The 20,555-nt window shown below is 40.6% G+C and overlaps 1 long non-coding RNA gene across 4 annotated transcripts in view; it reads right to left on the reverse strand.

Moving 5' to 3' along the window:
- The window catches only part of LOC113619001 (uncharacterized), a 93,405-nt gene that overhangs the window by 29,558 nt on the left and 43,292 nt on the right, over positions 1-20,555 (reverse strand). Inside the window, exon 3 of one of the 4 annotated variants that reach the window (XR_003432240.1) lies at positions 18,043-18,089. The exons of the other annotated variants lie outside the window; for them this stretch is intronic. This is a non-coding gene — a long non-coding RNA (uncharacterized LOC113619001). Of the gene's footprint in view, positions 1-18,042; positions 18,090-20,555 lie in introns of those variants that run through there. 4 annotated transcript variants of the gene reach the window in all.

Here is a 20,555-nt window from a genome sequence, read left to right on the forward strand (position 1 = left end):
AGTCTAAAATCTGCTTCTCTGTGTTGTCTCTATGACAAGCTCTAGGTTTCCCCTTCTACAGCAATATGAAAATTTCATCCTTCCACCTCACCCCTTCACACACTAGGAAAACGTCACGCCCTCATAAATGTTCTCTTATCTGAGGAAAATACCAGTTCCTTCAGCCTTCTGTCACGCGACATGGTTTCTGGAATCCAGTCACTCTGCTTTAGATACGTCTGGCTCTCGTGAATGGTTAAAAATATGGGCTCTGGAGTCAATTGCTTGAGTTGGAATCCTAGTTCTACCAGCTCTTAGCTGTGTAAATTGGCTTAACCTTTTTTTTTTTTGACGAGGGATTGAACCCGTGCCCTCTGCAATGGAAGCACGGAGTCTTAACCACTGGACCACCAGGGAAGTCCCGGCTTGGAACTTTCTATGTCCCTTTCTCTTCTTTGCAAAAACAGAGACCTACTTTATAATGTTGCCGTGAATATGTGGTATAACCATGTATGTAAAGCACATAGTAAGTGCTCCAAAATTTAACTCTTATCATTACTCCAGAGCACAATGTGACCACACATTCCTTTGCTCGGAAATTGTGATTCTACTAAAGTAGCCAAAAACTGCATTGGCTTTCTTCACAGCCATTATTGGGAGGGTTAGGAAGGGTGCTATATTAAACAGCTTCATCAGGGTAGACCTCTTTGAGAAGGTGGTGTTTGAGCAAAGACTCAAAGTGAGGGAGTTAACTACACATAGGTATATCAGGAAAACAGTGTGCCCGTAGTGCAGGGTACAGATGCACGTGGCATGTTCCCAAAACAAAATGTGGCTTGTGAGTACAGTGGCTTGGAGCCCAGGGAGTGAGGGAGTTACAGAGGAAGTTACAGAGGAAGACTTCTTGTTGGGTTAATATTAATCCATTCGTCAACATAATGGGTAAATATATTTAACCAGCTTTAAGTTCAGATACTCTACCACCATCAAGTTAAATGTCTCCATCATTTTGCAATGACGTGAGTGAGCAGTTACAGAGGAAGTTCCTGGAGGTAACCGGCAGGTCAGTTAGAGCCAGGCGCGGGGTTGGGGGGAGGGGGCTTGACTTTGAGGGAAATCTAGAGCCTCTGCAGGATTTTGAACACAATCAATCATCCGACTTATATTTTAAATAGATCATTCTGGATGCTGATTTGAGAAAAGACTACCCCCTCCTCAGGCTGAAGAGAAAGTGAGTTAGGAGGTTATTGCCAATACGGTGAGAGAAAGAGGATGGTGACTCAGACCACGTTGGCAGCAGTGAAGATGAGACGGGGTCAGAGGCTGGGTATGTTTTAAGGGTAGGATCAGGAGGGTTTTCTGGTGGATGAGATATGAGGTGTGATAGAAGGAGAGTCAGTTACTGCCAAGTTTTCAGCTGGAACAATCAAAAAGGTAGAGTTGTATCCAGGAGTTGAAGAAGCTGCTAGTGGAGCGAGCTTAGAGAGAAAAAGCAGGAGTTGGACTTGGACTGTGATGAGTTTGAGCTGTTAACTACACCTAAGGACGGAGGCGTAGAGCAGGGAGGTGAGCGTGCATGTCTCCAGGTGGGGAGAAATTCTGGGCTGTAGACCTAAACTGTGGCACATCTCAGGGACTAGAGGAGATCAGCCCGGAGTGACTGGGGAAGGAGTGAGCCCAAGGACTAGGAGGTTGAGGGAGGAAAGTGGAAACCAGAAAAGGAGACTGAGAGGGAACAGCCAGTGCAATAGAGGAAGATAAAGAAATATGCTGTCCTGAAAGCCAAAGGGACAGAATGCGTCAAGGGAAAGAGAGCAATCGAATGTAGCAAGTGCCGCTCACAGGCCAAGTACAGCAAGGACTGAGAATTGGATTTACCCACCTAGACACCAGTGCTGACCCAGACAAGAGATGCTGAGGGGATGTGGTCCAGGCACAAGTCCCATTTCCTCTGCTTCCAGCCATGATATTAGAGACTGGATTTACCCTCCCTCCTTAAACACTTAAAAACCTGGACAAAATACATGAAATAACAGTTTCAGACACTGAAAAACAAGCAGCAAGGGACAGTGATCCCTGACCCAGTTTACTGCCTAAAAAAAGTTCCTGGCCATGGCATGTGGAGAGAGAAACCAGATAGGCCTCAGAGGTTCTCCTGAGTTGAGAAGACAGAGGTGAGAATTCCGGGAGGCCAAGGCAGTGCAAGGCACAGAGCAGAATAGCTGAGCCGAGAAGATGCACAGAGAAAAGGCTCTGGAGATCTGCAGGTGTTCCTTCTAGAGGGGCCTCAGCTGAGGACTGATCAGCACGTGTCTATGAAGAGGAAACTCTCCAAGGCCAGGGAAACAGCCATGGAAGAGGAGGAAGGGGAACAGTTCCCAGATCACATGGGCTAGAAGAGTTCACAGAATAATAGCTCATCTCAAAGCTGATGGGAATTACCCAACAGAGAGAGAATAATTGGTGATAGAGATGAGGAAAGGAGAATTGCTTGGGTAATGTCTGTGTAGGCAAGAAGGGTGGGATCCAGTGCACAAAGAGAGGCGTGCGCTGTAGATAATTCTGTTGCAAGAGTAGGTGGGTGGAGATGCTGGTGGGTGGGTAGACACAGTGGTGTGGGATCTGTGGAAGTTCTCTCCTTATTGCTTCAATTTTCCCATCTCAGTACAAGCCCTGAGCATCAGCTGAAAAGGAGGATAAGGGAGGAGATGCTGAGGATTTGAGGAGAGAGGAGAATGTGTGAAGTGTTCCTTCAGCAGAGCAAAACAGTAAAAAGTCCTAGTGCACCTTGAGCATTTATATAGTTCTAGGACTGGCAGCACTGAGGGCCTATTTGGTCACGAATTTGAAATGAGGACTTCCAATGTGGTTGTATTTTTTTCCAGCCACTTTCAGATGCACAAGTCCAAGTGCAGTGTAGTAAGAAATGGATTTCACCTGGGTTGTGGATATGCTAAGTGAGGTAGATAAAGGGAGAGAGGGGCAAGCAAGCTGTGTATCATCACAGTTGACTTGGATTGAATGTAGTCCTTGTAAGTGTTTTCTCCCACAAACTGCTGCTATTAAGCCAGATCCCCTCTCTGCTGTATTTGTGTGTCTGAGTCCTTTGAACCTAAGGCCACTCTATCCATGTATTTTTATTCCATTACCCATTGTAAGAGCTCTCGTTCAACTTTGGGTCAGTGAATGTCTCTCTCTTCTTCCAGCCACCATCGGAAATACTGAACAGGACAAAGTCAAGGGCAGAGTCTATTGGTTCACCTCTAAAGACTTCTTGTTGGGTTAATATTAATCCATTCGTCAACATAATGGGTAAATATATTTAACCAGCTTTAAGTTCAGATACTCTACCACCATCAAGTTAAATGTCTCCATCATTTTGCAATGACGTCAAGTGAGTTTATTAAATGCCTTACTGAAAGCAAGATACTATATCTATAGCATTTCCCCATCTTTTCAATCTAATCCAAAAAAATTTTTTAAGTCATGAATTTAGTTTGACATAACTTGTTAACAAACCATATTGCTGTTAGCAGTTAATGTTTTGGGGTTTTCAAGATATCACTCTTCTGGACAGGTCAGCTATATTTGCTTAAAGTAGGAGACAGCAGATTTATGATGGCTGATGGCCAAAATACCTCCCCCTGGACCAACCAAGCACCTCTTACCTCCATGCTGGTTCTAATTTAGTTTAAGACCTACTCAAGTTACTCAAATGGTAGGGGTCTAGGTATAACAATATTGGGGCAGACACTGCTAGTTGCTTACCCTATCCTCCCCTTCTTCCTTGTTAACTGGACTCCCAATTTTGTCCTTGGAAGCAATGTGTTAAGCTAGAAAAAGAGAAGAATGGAAGGAAGGAAGGAAGGAAGGAAGGGAAAGAGGGAGGAAGGGAGGGGGGAAAAAGAGAGAGAGGGACGGGGAGAGAGAAAGAGAGAGAGAGAGACACTCTATTTCCTATCCTTTTTGCGGCCAGGAGTCCATGTTACTGTTCAGACCAATAAGATAAAAGCAGAAGTTTTGAATTCCTGATATTTACATATGGAAAACACATTTCTCTTCATCATTTCCTTCTGCAGGCATGGAAATGGATGTGATGCCAGAGGCCATGAGATGGTAGATATCAGGATGAAAGCTGCATGTCAAGAATGGTGAAAAGGGGCTTCCCTGGTGGCTCAGTGGTTAAGAATCCGCCTGCCAATGCAGGGGACACAGGTTTGATCGCTCGTCCGGGAAGATCCCAGATGCCACAGAGCAACTAAGCTCGTGCACCACAACTACTGAGTCTGTGCTCTAGAGCCCGTGAGCCACAACCACTGAGCCTGCATGCCACAACTACTGAAGCCCGCATGCCCTGGAGCCCACGCTCCTCAACGAGAGAGGCCACCACAATGAGAAGCCCATGCACTGCAACAAAGAGTAGCCTCCGCTCACCGCAACTAGAGAAAGCCCGTGCGCAGCAATGAAGACCCAACAACGAAGACCCAATGCAGCCAAAAATAAATAAATAAATTTATTTTTTTTAAAAAAAAGAATGGTGAAGAGGAAACCTGGAGAAGCCCAGCATGTCATAATGTGGAGCCGCCGCTCCAGCCCTGAGCACCTGCCTCCAGACTTCTTGTTACCTGAAGACTGCAAACCCCCTCTGGGCTAAGTCACTAATGCAGAGCTCCAGTTCCGTGCAACAGAACTTATACATGTACATGTGGATAGAACCTGGAAAGCTGTCAGGCACTGCAGCAGCCCTACGAATGGACTACTGTCTCCAGCTCACCCCCTCTCCAGTTGTTACATGGTCTGTTTCTTATGTATTTTTTTCCCTGAACATTTATTTATTCTCTTTTCTCTAACTACTTGCTTCCTAATCTGATCACTATATCTGTTCTCTAAGCAAAACGTTCTACTCTTTTTGCTATCTCATAACTTCAGTTTACCCACAATCCACCGTGGCCTTTCCAGCATACCTTTACCTTACATTGTAAGTTTTACCTTTCAGTTCCCACGCTAATTTTCTCATCCTTCGTTATTGGAGCAAAGGAGTATGATTGTCTTATTTTGTTTAGGTCACAGGCCAACCCACTGATTGGCCACCTGTGGATCTGGTGTCCAGCTCTAATCCAGCCAGCTATGGTTTGGAGGATGGATGGGTTTAGGAATATTGCAGGAAACTGGTCCTCCAAGGTGCTTCTCAGCAGGGACTATGGGAATTCAGGGCTGGCAAGAAGGGGGTGGCAGGGGACTTCTCTGGTGGTCCAGTAGCTAAGACTCCAAGCTCCCAATGCAGGGGGCCCAGGTTTGATCCTTGGTCGGGGAACTAGATCCCACACGAGGCAACTAAAGATCCCACATGCCACAACTAAGACCCAATGCAGCCAAATAAATAAAGTATTTTTTTAAAAAGTGTGGGGGATGGCAAGCATCAGAGTGAACCTTAGTCTGGTACAGAAATCTTAGCCACTCCTGTAGACCAAATACAACTAAAGTCTCATTTTTAATTATTCACATTTCAGAAAATATAACCTAAAAAACTGTGGCTGGGAAATTCCAGGCCTCAACTCCTAATCCCAGTTTTTCTATGAACGCACTATGTGAAAGTTTGAAGATCTATTCGTGCCTTACTTTCTTCATCTGTAAAAATAGGGAGTGCATAGCTATTACCTCTTGAGGTTGCAGAGATGAACCATCAAACTGATTTGCAAAGTGTTTTATTGCCATAAAGTGCTATGTTGAAAATTCCCTGTATTTAAATTGCCTGATTTGTTGCAGTGGATAATAAAGAGAGCTATTTAAAGAATATATTTTAAATAAATACATGTTTAATTTCAGTTTTCTTTCTGTTATTACTTTTGTGAAAGTCATTAAAATCAAGGAAGAATTGTTTGAGATGCTAATTAAAGGCTTCAATCACACTAAATTTTTCCCTACCTAAAAGATAAAATTCCAGCTCTATGTCTTTAGTTTCCTCTCAGAATTCATTCACCAAACATGTAAGTACAGCTATGTCCTGGGTTTTATGCTTAAATGTGTAGAATCAAAATGTCTGTAGACAGACATAGACAACAAACTTGTGGGGAACAAAGGGGAAAGGCAGGGAGGGATGAATTAGGATTTGGGGATTAACATGTACACACTACTATATATAAAACAGATAACCAATAAGGACCTACTGTATAGCACAGGGAGCTATACTCAATATTCTGAAATAATCTGTAAGGGAAAAAAATCTGAAAAAGAATAGATAGATAGATAGATAGATAGATAGATAGATAACTGAATCACTTTGCTGTATACCTGAAACTAACACAAGATTGTAAATCAACCATACTTCAATTTAAAAAAAAATCGAGGGCTTCCCTGGTGGCGCAGTGGTTGAGAGTCCGCCTGCCGATGCAGGGGACACAGGTTCGTGCCCCGGTCCAGGAAGATCCCACATGCCGCGGAGCGGCTGGGCCCGTCAGCCATGGCCACTGAGCCTGCGCATCCGGAGCCTGTGCTCTGCAATGGGAGAGGCCACGACAGTGAGAGGTCAGCGTACCGCAGGAAAAAAAAAAAAAAAATTTGATGGGTAGAGCCAGTACTTTTGAGAGTTGACTATGATCATCTCTTCCTGACTCCAGATCTCTCCCCAGCTCCATTTTCAGTGATGTCATGGTGGTACCTTGAAACTGGCCATGGTGGGAGTGTTTACATGACAGAAATAAGCAAGTCCTATAAATGAGGTCTTTCCTTTTCTTTTTCCAGAGAGCCAGTTGTTAAACATTTCCTAGCACACCACTGGAACTGATGTACTCAGAACTGAAACACACCCACAGGTACAAACGCACATCATTGTTATCAACAACAACAGCAAAATAGGCCTAGTAAGCATCAAACAGAGAGATTACTTTTTCAAAGGTTATAGCGTTTCTTCTTTTAAAAACTTTTCCATGGGAGTCTGTAGGCACACTCTGAACATTTGCTGCAAGTGAATCCTGACATTTTCTTAGCCTACAGCAGTAATTTCCAAACACTAAAATGCCATCAGAAACAACCAGAGGGCTTATCGAAACAAACTGCTGAGCGCCAACCCCTGAGCTTCTGATTTGGTAGCTTTGGGATGGGTCCTATAATTTACATTTTTAACAGGTTCCCAGGTGATGTTGATGCTATTGGCTTAAAAAAATATGGAGTGGTACAAAACAAAACGAAAGAATAAATACGAAGATTAGAATGGCACTGATAAATGTGGGTTAGACCAGTGCAAATTTAGTAAAACGCACATAATGAGACTAATATGTTTGGAAACTATATAGAAGGCCAGTTTAGGATGCTGGCTACCCAAAAAATACCCTTGTTCCCTGTTTCTAGGCCTCCTCACAGTAATTAAGGTTGTTAGCATTTGCTCTTGCTAGATCTAAAGTGTTGTGAATTTGGCGTCAGGGTTTTCTCTTCACCAGAAAATCATTTTGCTTCATTGGGCCTCAGTTTCCTTACCAGTTAAAAGTGAGAATTTAATTCCATGTTCAAATCTCTGTGTTAATCAACTTTAAAATGAAAAAGAATTCATCACAAGTTTCCTTACTTAATGAAGGATTGTTGTAAAATCATAATAATACACCAGGAAATAAGAAACCAGGATCTTAGACCCCAAAGACACAGACAGACAGGGCCTACAGCAGAGCCAGCTTTCAGAAACAGTGGAGTTTGGGAACTGGGTGGTCCTTCAGAAACCAATGAAGTTTTTCCAACCCAGTTACCTTGCCACCATCTCATCAGTATGCTTGTGGGGTGCCCATTCTAGAGTCCCAATGTTGCCATGTCTTTGCCACTCTCTGTCTCTGCTTCTGTGTCTCTTACTTTCCCCTCCCACGGCTACATGGGCATAACTCTCTCCCTTCTGTGGCTTCTGCGTGTCTATGGACCACACTCACTGTGTACCTCCTAGCTTTGGCCATCCTTTCCTACTTGCCATCTCTATAAGCATTGCATTCAAAGCTTAATAAACGATGAATCTTGATCTATTTTGTTCATAGCTTTACACAATGCCTAGCATAGTAGTTGGCATATTGTAGATTCTCAATAAATATTTTTTGAACGAATGAGTGCCTCATTTAGGTTAACTCATAGACTGGCCCACTGCCTATCTATCTGTATTTGTAGCCAAGAAGGTTTCATGGTATAAACCTTGACCAGTTAACGTGTAAAAAATTTGAAAATCTGCTTTGCTCATCAGGAGTCTGTGGACTAGCCCTCAAAACATGAATATTCATCTATGGACGTTCACCTGTGGAAGTTCCTTACCCAGTTTGGATCCAGCAAAGGAAAGAAAAATTGGATTGGTTAAGGAGGGTTGGGGGATGGCCAGGGGTTAATATAGTTACTCTTACCAACCGTCTAGGCTCACCTAAATGCTTCCGCCAATTAATCACTCTGTAGAACTCTGTGGGTCAAGTCTCAGAATTATCCCACTGGGGGAGCAAAGGAACTGGGGTATTTATGCACTTACTCCCATCAGTTATTGGTGGGACTGGGGGCTGGGAAAGGGGCCATTAATTCTCTGGAATATCCAGCCCGCCCACACTGCCACAGAAAACATTCAGGCCGTCAGAGTTTAGCCACAGTTGTTACTGTAATAGTAAGACGGAGGTGAAATTGGCTAGCCACTGACAGTGGTCGTTACAGACTCTCTTCCACCTTACGGTCATGACTGAGAATTTCACTGCCCTCAGAATACTAGAATTCCATCAGTAAGCATAACTCTTTTTTGTTCCTTAATCCTCTGACCCTCAACACTTATATCCAGCAACAGTTCCATAATTCACAATGTACTTCCTCCAGAAATTGTAGTACAAGTACAGCTACCAACCATCCATACCCCACTACTAAATCCAATAACAGGAAATAAAAGTCATTATAGCAATTGCCATTTGCTAATGCAATTTTCTGCTGACTTGCTCTCCACCCAGACTCGCTCCCAGCCCCCGACCCCGCCATCCACATACACCTACACTATGAGCTCATTGAGAAAAAGGCCTCTTTGTTACTCATTCTTAAATCCCCTAAAAGCGTACCGGGCAGGTAGTTGGCACTCAAATGTTTCTTCAGTGAACTAACTAAACTGACGGTCTTAGTTTAGATCCATGGAATCACAAAGTCTAGCCTCAGAATCCTATGCATAGGATTCCGGCCATTTAGTTCCAGATCAGCATGTTCACTACGTGATGGGAACTGACTTCTTTGCCAAATTCAGGCATCATTTCTGATACTTGGGAACATCGCTACTCCTCCATCAAAGCTCTGTTGTATACTTTATGAATTAGGAACTTTGAAACTATAGGACTACCTTTACCACTTTTAGAGGAGAGGAAAAATACTAAAAAGACTTTTATTTCCTGAACACCCACTAGTAACACTACTAGTGCCCTTGGTAGAAGAGTAACACCTCTGTTACTAAAGGCACCAAGTACACTGTAGGGAAGAGAGATGGTTTTTGTTTTGTCTGTTATGTTTACAGGTCTCTATTTGCGTTTCCTCGGGTTCTCTCATTAAATCTTAAAGTCCCCAAGAGTTTATGACTTAATGTGTGTCTTCTGCTTCTTCTGTAATTCTTCACAGTAGCTGGCAGAGTGCTTGGCACATAAAGAATCGTCAACAAACCGTGGCTGATGGATAGAATCACCCTGTGCGTAGGTGGAACAGCCCTAAGCAAGCACTAATAGCTAGAATTTCTTGGGTCCTGACAGTAGTCAGTGTCTAACACCTAGAAAATAGGCTGCTCTGGCCACTTCGGTGCTCGGGAATGACTAAACATTTCATTTCTGCAGCCACTGAGTTTGGTTTTTTCTAGTCATCTGTGAAAGCAAGTGCTAAACATGTAATGACCTTAATCTTTCATTTTTATGACCCACTGGTATATAATCAACAGTAACTATAAGGTAGACCCAATGCTTAGTAATAGGTGACATAAGAGCCTTCATTCTGAAGGTAGCCACTAAGCTGTGGAAAATATAATTAAATTCTGTCCGCATAAGGGAAGTTTCAGTAGAGACTTTTGCACTCAAACTCCTGAAATACCAATCCCTGTGCTTTTCAGGCCTTCTTTTGGTGCCTCTGAGTAAAATCAAAAGCAAATGTGTGGAGTAAAATAAAAATTAGGAACTCTAATCCCGTAAGAAAACTCCTGCTCTGCGATTTGATAGGGTCAGGAGCTGGGAGGAAGGATTCAATTTTCAGCGGCTCTGTTCTGTCCCTGCAGCCTGCCATGTGTTCCAGCCTAGCCTTGATCGGCAGCCGTCGCTGTTTACTATGTGACAGACAGCTGTGCCCTACCGGCTCTGGGCCATCGTTGTCATTCCTCCACCTCGAGCGCCAGCCGCTCATGTGTGACGTGAGGCACTTCCGGAAACTGCCGCCCATCCTGAGCAGTGGTCTTTGGCAGGAAAGCTCAATGTCGGACCAGGGCTGATCATCAAAGGGTCTCCCAAGACACAGATAAAAAAGCAGACAGAAAAGGAAATTCCCTACTATATAAGACTACCAAGAAATAAAGCTTACAATATGCCCTCAAAAATCTACTACTAGTACTTTTTATCATATTTGGTTCTGTTTTCAGCTGTTACAGCTTTCCCTTCACCTGCTGGGCTCTTTTTGAAATAGAGATGCCAGGAAAGGGAAGCTCAGTGCAGCTCATGATTGAGAGCTGCCTGCACAAGCACGCGAATCACACCTGGGACTGAGGCTCTGCTGTGTCTAGCACGTGCCTGCCATCTGTAAAATGTTCAGCTCGGCCTTCTCACCACCACATTGTTATATATGTAATATTTTAAATGTTGTTTACAAAAATAATCTGAGGTGGTCTGAAATAAAGTATATGAATATGCGTGTGTTCGTGTATTATACATTCTTTATTGGCGTGTGTTATGTATGTTTATGCACCAACAGAATAAAGAATAAAAATTAATGCAATAAAAAAGAATGTCTTCTTTCTATTGTATAGATACAGATTTTTTAAACACAGTATTCTAGTTTGCTTTCATTTTATATTTTCTGTGTCTGGGAGACCATGATAAAAAATGAGGTGGAAAGGATTGTGGAACCCAATATAAAAAAATTCACCGTTTTCCTTAAAATGATTTATTTTATCATTTGGAATGATAAAGAGCCTGGCTGGCCATCTGTTAGACTGTAGAGGGAATGCCTGCTACAGGTGGGAACTGGACCTGTGACCTCCCCTGTTCCTCCCAAATTAGCCATTTTATCATCTTCATGTGCTAGGCAAATTCTTTTAAAATGTTTTTCCAAGAAAATTGTCAAGCTCGAAAGCACTGATTCATACAGATAATTGGTAATACTCTTGGTATCTTTTCTGTTCAAACAGGAAGAGAAGAGCAGGGAGGAACAATTCCATGGGACTTGAAAGGAGAGAAATCCATTCAAGAGGTGACTGAATCTGTTTCAGCCTCATATTTGCAATACCATCATTATATGGTTGAGTTGCAGTTTCCATTATAGGTCCCTTTTTCAGACCTTTGTAATTCATGCCTAGCCTGGCATGACTGACTTTAAACAATATTTTAAAATATTCCTATGAAAGACAATGAAATTTATTTTACCAATTTGCTTTAGAGATGAGAAAACTAATAGAAAAACAAAAAACACAGTTTCTTTAAAATTTCAAGCAACTCTATGCTTGAAATTTATATACATATATATATTAAAATGTATACATACTTTTTTTTTTTTTTTTTTTGGCTGCCCCGCAGGATCTTAGCTCCCCAACCAGGGATTGAGCCCTGGCCACGGCAGTGAAAGCACCGAGTCCAGACCACTGGACCACCAGGGAATTGCTGGGTCATATTTTCAACTGAGAAAGGAATACATAAATACAGCAATGGCCACTCAAAGAGAATGCAGAACATGCCCTACCATAAGGACCCCCAAAACATTTCTATGCTGGTAAAACCTGGTGAAAATAAAAATCTGGAGTAGCTTTAAAGAATGAAAGAAGTTTTGTTTTGTTTTTTAATGCAACTAACCCGCCAGAAAAGTGGGACAGAGGAGGATAATACTGTGCTGTTAACCCCAAACCTGGGGCAAAGCAAGTTCAGGGGAGAACTGTATGGACTGTTTATGACAGTCTTGAATTATTTTTAGCACCAGCTGGTAGGATCAGCTTCCTCACCCTATAAGGACGCTCCTTAGTACCTACTCATAGCACAGCACTTGGCCAATTACCCAGTTGAAACTAATCACAGTTGAGCACTGCCGCCATGTCAAACACTTTAAGATACATTTGTGTCATCCTGGAGAGTATGTACTTCCAGTACCAGAGAGTCAAATAATTGATATTATTTTTCCCATTACACAGATGAGGAATCTGAAGCTCAGAAAAATTACTGAATTTTCCCAAGCCATGCTGCTAGTATTGACTGCTCAGACTTATTTTTTTATTTTTTTTATTTTTTGCGGTACCCGGGCCTCTCAGTGTCGTGGCCTCTCCCGTTGCAGAGCACAGGCTCCGGACGCGCAGGCTCAGCGGCCATGGCTCACGGGCCCAGCCGCTCCGCGGCATGTGGGATCTTCCCGGACCGGGGCACGAACCCGTGTCCCCTGCATCAGCAGGCGGACTCTCAACCACTGCGCCACCAGGGAAGCCCCTGACTGCTCACACTTTGAAACTCCATTCGGCTGATTAGGGTTCATGCTCTTCCCACTACACCAGACTGGCTTTCAACCATCTCTCCCTGTTGAAGGGAGAGCTCTATATTCAATTTTTGTCACTAACGAGAGGAATGGATCTGCATTCCTTTGGAGTACATTGTTCTTAAATTAGAACAATTAATGGAGACTCCATTTTCTTCTTAAAAACAAAACTAAAATATATGAGTTTAGACATCATAATGTATCAAAATAGTTGTTCATTTGGTTATAAAAACATTTCTATTGGCAGAATGAATGTTTTGAGGTACAAAATAGCTGCTAATTTTAGAAATGCTTTTTAAGTAGTAGCCCTTAAAGTGAGAACTTTCCTGGTAAAGCTTCATTTGTTTTTTTTTTTAATAAAAAGATGAATTGAATACACTGAAAATTAGATTACCAGCAAATCACAAATGGGATTCAAGATGACAACTACAGTGAGTAGCATAGTTTTTATCACTTGGGGCAGAGTAAAAAAGAGCACTGGGCAAGGAATCAGGATGATGTGGGATCTGATCTTGGCTTTCCACTGACCAACATAGTCAAATTGCTTAAGCTCAGTAAACCTGAAGTCCTTATTCTGTAAAATGCACTAAGTAATATATCTAGCTCCACTCAGCTATAAATTTCTATGATATGTTCCACATATCCACTCTCCATGTAGAAGTTTTGGTTAGAGACCACCTTTGAACAGTATTATTTAAAAAAAAGAAAAAAGAATGATTTGAAGAATTCATCACTGACACTTTGATTACATCCACATGTTCCAATAATACTGCATTGTCTAGCTTAAACCAATGAATATTCTCTCTCATGTTTAATCTATCCAGAGCTATATATAAGGTAGAATGGAAACCACTTCAGAGATAATGAGAAGACTATCAAGTGTATCTGAGGAGCCCTGGCTCGCTGCTATCTCTCTCTCTCCATTTCCCACATACCCACTAGTTTAAAATATATTGGTTTTGGACTTCCCTGGTGGTGCAGTGGCTAAGAATCCGCCTCCCAGTGCAGGGGACACGGGTTCGAGCCCTGATCTGGGAAGATCCCACATGCCACAGAACAACTGAGCCCATGTGCCACAACTACTGAAGCCCACGCGCCTAGAGCCGGTGCTCCAAAACAAAGAGAAGCCACCACAATGAGAAGCCTACGCACCACAATGAGGAGTAGCCCCCGCTCGCCGCAACTAGAGAAAGCCCACGCAGCAATGAAGACCTAACACAGCCAAAAATAAATATATAAATTTAAAAAATAAATAAAATAAAATATATTGGTTTTATAAGCGAAGGACATTCTTTAAAACACCTGGATTGTACTCTTCAAAATAACAAGGTTGATGAAAATGAAATGTTGATGAAACTGTTGCAGATTAAAGGAGAGTAAAGAGACTTGACAATTAAACACAGTGTATGCTCCCTGATTGGATCTTAGACTAGGGAGAAAATAGCTATAAAGGATACTATTGAATTAACTGCTAAAATTCAAATATGGACTATAGATTAGATAGTAGTATAAAATCGATAATAAATTTCCTGAGTTTATGACTGCACTTAAATTATGCAAGAGAATTCTTTGTGCTTAGCAAAACACACTGAAGTATTTAAGGGTAGAGAGGCATGATATCTCTAACACACTCTCAAATGGTTCAGAGAAAAAAATATATAAATATATATTTTTACACATATATACATATATAGAGTGTATGTATCTATACATATAAAAACATATATGTGGTTATATATGTATGTATACGTAAGTAGAGAATATTATAAAAACAAATGGAACATATACAAATATAAAACCATTATGAAAACTAATATAATGTTGTATGTCAATTATACCTCAATTTAAACAAGAAAAGAAAAAAATTTAAAAGAAATAGGAAAAAATATAAACTATTGGTAAATCTGGGCAATAGGTATTTGACAGTTCCTCATACTATTCTTATAACTTTTTTGTAAGTCTGAAATTATTTTAAAACAAAGCTACCCCCTGCTAAAATTGGTTTAGAACAAGCATTTTATAAAACATGGTATTAACTACATTATGGGTAAAGACCTATTGTTTTATATACCCAATCAAGGTATCATCCCAACATATATCCTATCTTGTATAAATAATATTCTCCTGTATCTTAGATCTGCTCTTTCTCTCCACTCACTTTAGCCTTGACTCTGAGCACTTTATCTCCTAGTCTACCCATGTGATAGCTACCATGTCCCTGTCCCCATGGCTACTACTGACTGGCTCATGGGTAAGCGTTTGACCCAGCATGGGCCAATCTAAGAATTAAATCTATGATTTTTGCACTGGGTCGCAAAGGAAACCTAAATTAGTTACTCTCTGGTGGTTGTCTCAGTCTGGATCCCCCTAAAAAAGATTCTGAAACAAGGAATTGGGTACAAGTAGTCTATCTGGGAGATGATCCCAGGAAGCATGGTAAGAGAGTGTGAAGTGAGACAGGGAAAGGACGAAAGCAATGATAAAAGGTGTTGAGTCCTGCTGGGAACCTTCTAAGAGGCCCATAAAACAAAACTCAGAATTGTCCTCCCAAAGAATGAGGAAAGTAAGGTATTTATGCACCAATTCCCACCCCTCTTTGGCTGAAGATTACTCCTGGGCATATTAACCACCTGGCACTTCTGGTCTGCCCTACCTGCTGTCCCAGCGCGCTCCCGCAGCCGCTGTCCTCAGGCAGAATGATGCAGATGCTAGAGGTAGGAAGCCTGGGACAGGTAGGGGAGCAATTCCCCAACTGTAGATGACCTCATAGATGGGCCAAGGAGACATGGCCAGGACAGCAGCAGCGTCTGCTACAGTGGTTAATGGTGGAAAGTTTAGGAAGTTTTCAGTGGGCTGTGCTTCCTGCCATGTGGAGGAATCTGGTCTACAGGGAAAGAGAGAGAAGCAGACTTTCAGAGAAAGAGACGGAGTTAGTGGCAGCAGTGGAAGCCCTGTTTCCAGCTGGTTTTAAGGCCTAGGCCCCAGTTTTGTCTATTCAGCCCTGTCTAGGATTCAGTGAGGAATTAAAATCACGTTTATATCTCAACAAATTTGAGTTGGGTTTCTGTCACGTAGCCAGAAGAAGCCTGACTATTAACCTTATTACAATATTATCACCTACATCCCTATGATGAGATACAAATACTTTCACCCTAAAATCCCATCATATAAATATGACCAAAGTAGAGTAATAATCATGAAAATTTCAGCTCTAATCTCTGTATTTCCCTCCACAGTATGATATCGCTTTACTTATTTTTAAATTGAGGGCATTTTTTAAATTTCCTCAAATATTTTCTTTATCCACTGTGGCATATATCACTGTACAACCAAAACTCATCAGACTTAGTGAAACATTCTCCATCTATCTTGAGGATGATTTTGTGAAAAAAGTATTCAGTGATTTCTATTTCTAGAAAGGACTTTACATTTTTTTAAAGAAATGTGTTTGTTGGGTATAAATTTTATAGCAATTGAAAAAATGTCTGGTGGTAAAAAAAAAACTAAAAGGAAATGAAATACAGTATAGCTTAGAAACACAACTCAAATAATTTAATTTGGAGGGCAGGAAATAAAACATATTTATTCTTGATCCTGAGAATATAGCAGTATGTTGATCATGAAACAAGGTGGATAATTTTAATATTCAGCTAAGTTGAAAAAAATGAAAAACAAAATTAATATATATGCAATACACCCCCACATACACTTTATAGACAACTCATTCAAAAACATTCCCCAGAACATATTTTTACATTTCTCATGAGATTTTGGAATTTATACTGCAAAAGTATATAGGGAATATATGTAAGTAAGTTAAGACATCATTAAACCAATGATACAGGAATGCAGATCATGGGATGACTCCATCACCAGTTTTTCCCTACTCCACACTGCCTGTTTAACTATGAAAAATCTGGTGTTCAGGCTCATTTTTGCTTTCTAGAGTAATATTTCAAATCATTATATAGGATATTTTAGTATAAGATATACCTTAAAAGTAATGCTTATCGATCCTTACAGTCTAAGCAAGGAGCCATTTCATGAGATTTTCACAGACCAGTCATCCCTTTTCCTTCTTTAATTTTCATCATATCTATGTCATTATGGCTGTGTTTACACAGACAGGAAGTTGAGAGCTTGTTTAATTTTGAAAATAAGAAATAATCTTGGGCTTCCCTGGTGGCGCGCGGTTGGGAATCCGCCTGCTAATGCAGGGGGCACAGGTTTGAGCCCTGGTCCGGGAGGACCCCACGTGCCGCGGAGCGGCTGAGCCCACGCGCTACAACTGCTGAGCCTGTGCTCTAGAGCTCACAAGCCACGACTGCTGAGGCCCATGCTCCTGGAGCCCATGCTCTGCAGCAGGAGAGGCCACCGCAGTGAGAAGCCCACGACTGCAACGAAGAGTAGCTCCCGCTCACCATAACCAGAGAAAGCCCGCGCACAGTCATGAAGACCCAACGCAGCCAAAGATAAATAAATAAAATAAATACATTTTTAAAAAAAGAAATAATCTTATTAGATTATTCATATAAAGCAATTATCTGAGTAATCGGATGGATGACTCAAAATCAGGATGTTACCCTGAATTATCTGGACAGCTCTCAACTTTCTAAGTTATTCTGTTGGAATAGAAATAACCTGAATATTATTTGTACTGTATTGTTCTTGGAATATGATGAATAATAAAAAGTAATGTCTACTTCTTACTTTATAAATAGCCAATGCAAACATAGTATTTATTTCTATTTTCCATTTCTTAGTGCAAGATACCTAGATGTCTCTTTTGCAAAACAGTATAGTGGGGTATTAAACATGGGAGTTCTAGAATTACCACTACTTAGCTATCTACTTAGCCTCTACGCGCCTCAGTATTCACATCAGTAAAACTGGGATATTAGTAACACCTGATTGATAAAGTTGTAGTAAGGATTAAATGAGATAAATCTAGTAAAACACTTAGAAAGTAATTGAATATAGGTTGGATAAACAACAAGGTCCTACTGTATAGCACAGGGAACTATATTCAATATCCTGTGATAAACCTTAATGGAAAAGAATACGGAAAATATATATATATACATATAACTGAGTCACTTTGCTATACAGCAGAAATTAACACAACATTGTAAATCAACTATACTTCAATAAATTTTTTTTTAAAAGAAAGTAATTGAAAGCACGTGTCTCACAGAGAAATTGGTATATACACCCATGTTCATAGCAACATTGTTCACAATAACCAAAAAGTAGAAGCAATCCAAATGTCCATCAACGGTGGAATGGATAAACAAAATATGATATATATATGCAGTGGTATATTATTCAGTCTTAAAGAGGAAGGAGAGGGACTTGCCTGGCAATCCAGTGGTTAAGACTTCACGCTTCCACCACTTCAGGGAGCACAGGTTCGATCCCTGGTCAGGGAACTAAGATCATGCACGCCCACGGCGTGGCAAAAAAAAAAAAAAGGAAGGAGATTCTGATACATGCTACAACACAGATGAACCTTGAGGACATTCTGCTAAATGAAATAACCCAGTTCCAAAAAAACAAATACTGTCTGATTTCACTTACATGAGGTGTCAAGAGTAGTCAGACTCAGAGAAACAAAACAGAATGGTGGTTGCCAGGGGCTGGGAGGAGGGGGATGTGGGTAGCTGTTTTTTAATGGGTATAGAGTTTCAGTTTTGCAAGACGAAAAAGTTCTGGGGATTGGCTGCACTACAACGTACATGTACTTAGCACTATTGAACTGTACACTTTAAAATGTTTAAGATGGTAACTTTTGTTATGTGTATTTTACCACAATTCTTTAATGGAAAGAAATGGAAAAGAAAAATTTTTTAATAAAAAATTTTATTTTACCTTTAAAAAAAACACTTGGAAAGTGCATGGTATAGAGAGTTTCAATAGAAAAGGGCTATTATCTTTGTTTTTCTCTTTCTTTTTAAAATTTTCTGATTGAGAACCAGGCTCATTTGTATGTTCTGTGATCCCAAATGGTTATTTAATCAATATAGGAACAATTCTCTGGGGTCAAATGGAAACAAGCAATTGACTTTCTTCTAGGGTTGTTCAGGGGGCCCTGGGTGGGGATAAGCCCTGTGAGGAAGGAAGTGCCTGGAATGAGATATCCAAGCAAGTATCAGGAGCACAAGTGGTGAGCTCTCTGTGGGGTGGCACTAAAAAGCTGGCAGCCAACCAGTTAGCTGTTTATGTAAATGAAGGAGAGCTACTACAGATCCTGGTCCTTGCTCCAGCAGAGGGTCACTGTAAACTCTCTACAGGCCATAAATGGAGACTAAGAGGTGGTCCATTCAAGCCCAAGGAGAATAAATATTATCCATCAGACCTATGGCATTCGAACCTCCCATCAACTACTCTGACGGCAGGGGAACTGAGGGATGCTGATATAATATGACACAAAGTCGAAATAGCACCATAAAGTAATCTAATCAGTGAGTACGGGGCTATAAATTCCAAATACCTTGGAGTAAGCTTAACAAGAAATATGCAGTGCTGACATAAAGAAAAATACAAAATTTTACTGGGGAATATAAAAGTAGTGGTAAATGAATGGAGTAAAATAACTTGTTCTCAGACAAGATGAATTAATGTTGTTAAATTTCAAATCTCCTAAATTTCATTTATAAATTTAATGTAATTAGATTTAAATTTCCAATTCCAGAATTAGGCAGCAAAAGAGTCAAGAATGGATTTACAACTCTCAGGCAAAAATAACTAGACAATGTACTTCCGGCCTGATACTAGACAGATAGGTTAATGAAACAGATTCTAAATTCTGTGATACATCTGAGAATTTAGAATTAGTGAAGCACTTTTGTAATCAATACAGAAAGAGTAGATTTTTAATGAATGGCAGCTTAAAAAATTTGTTAACTGTGGAAAAATACAGTTAGATTCTTTACCTAACACCATATACTAACATATATTTGTATATTTCCATATAGTTTGAATCATATATTGTGAAAATGAAATCAATGTCTTACTTATTTAATTAAAAAAGCAAAAAAGATTTTAAAAAAAGAATTCAAGTGACCAATATAACTTTGAAAAAGTGTTCAAACTCATTTAGAACATGAAAATTAAAATAATGAGATATGAGTGTAGCCCATAAAATTGGAATTTAGAAAATGATTGCACAAGTGCCAACGAGAGTTCAAGAAAAGGGGCACATCCATTAACTACAGGTGAGAATGTAAATTGGTATAATCTTTCAAGGAGCAACTTGGCAACATTCTTCCAAAGTGTTAAAAAAAAAAATGTTCAGACCTTTTTCACCCAGCTTCCACCTCCAGAAACATGGTAAGAAATAATGAGGACTTCAATATCTAGAAATATCATGAACTATGTAACCTGAAAACATGAAATAAGTTTCTGCTACAACGCACCCAGAAATGTTGGATTAAAAATAAACTTATTTTTTAAATACTGGGGGGAACACAAAATGAATTTGTTTATGAGTGAAAACCTTGGCAGCCCCAGAGGGGCTTATTAGTATCAACAATCAAGAGATTTTTTTTCAAATGAAGGAAATATATTCAAATAATCTAAAATTCAAGTCATAAAAGAGAGGTAGGGAAAAGACTTATTCCCAAACCTTTCTTCAAACCACTCCCCAGAGGCAAATATGTACTTGTACAGTCTTATGTATATTGTGCAAATATGCATTTGTAGACTTATTTTAAATCCATATGGCAGCACACCATACACTGTTCTGCACCTGGTTCTTTTCACTTCAGATAAGATTTTCTCATTCCAACATATAAAAAGCTTTCTCAGGGCTTCCCTGGTGGCACAGTGGTTGAGAGTCCACCTGCCGATGCAAGGGACACGGGTTCGTGCCCCGGTCCGGGAAGATCCCACATGCC

The sequence above is a fragment of the Aethalodelphis obliquidens genome, unplaced genomic scaffold (assembly GCF_003676395.1).
Source record: "Aethalodelphis obliquidens isolate GAN/ISIS:26980383/991018 unplaced genomic scaffold, ASM367639v1 scaffold6, whole genome shotgun sequence".
Taxonomy (NCBI): domain Eukaryota; kingdom Metazoa; phylum Chordata; class Mammalia; order Artiodactyla; family Delphinidae; genus Aethalodelphis; species Aethalodelphis obliquidens.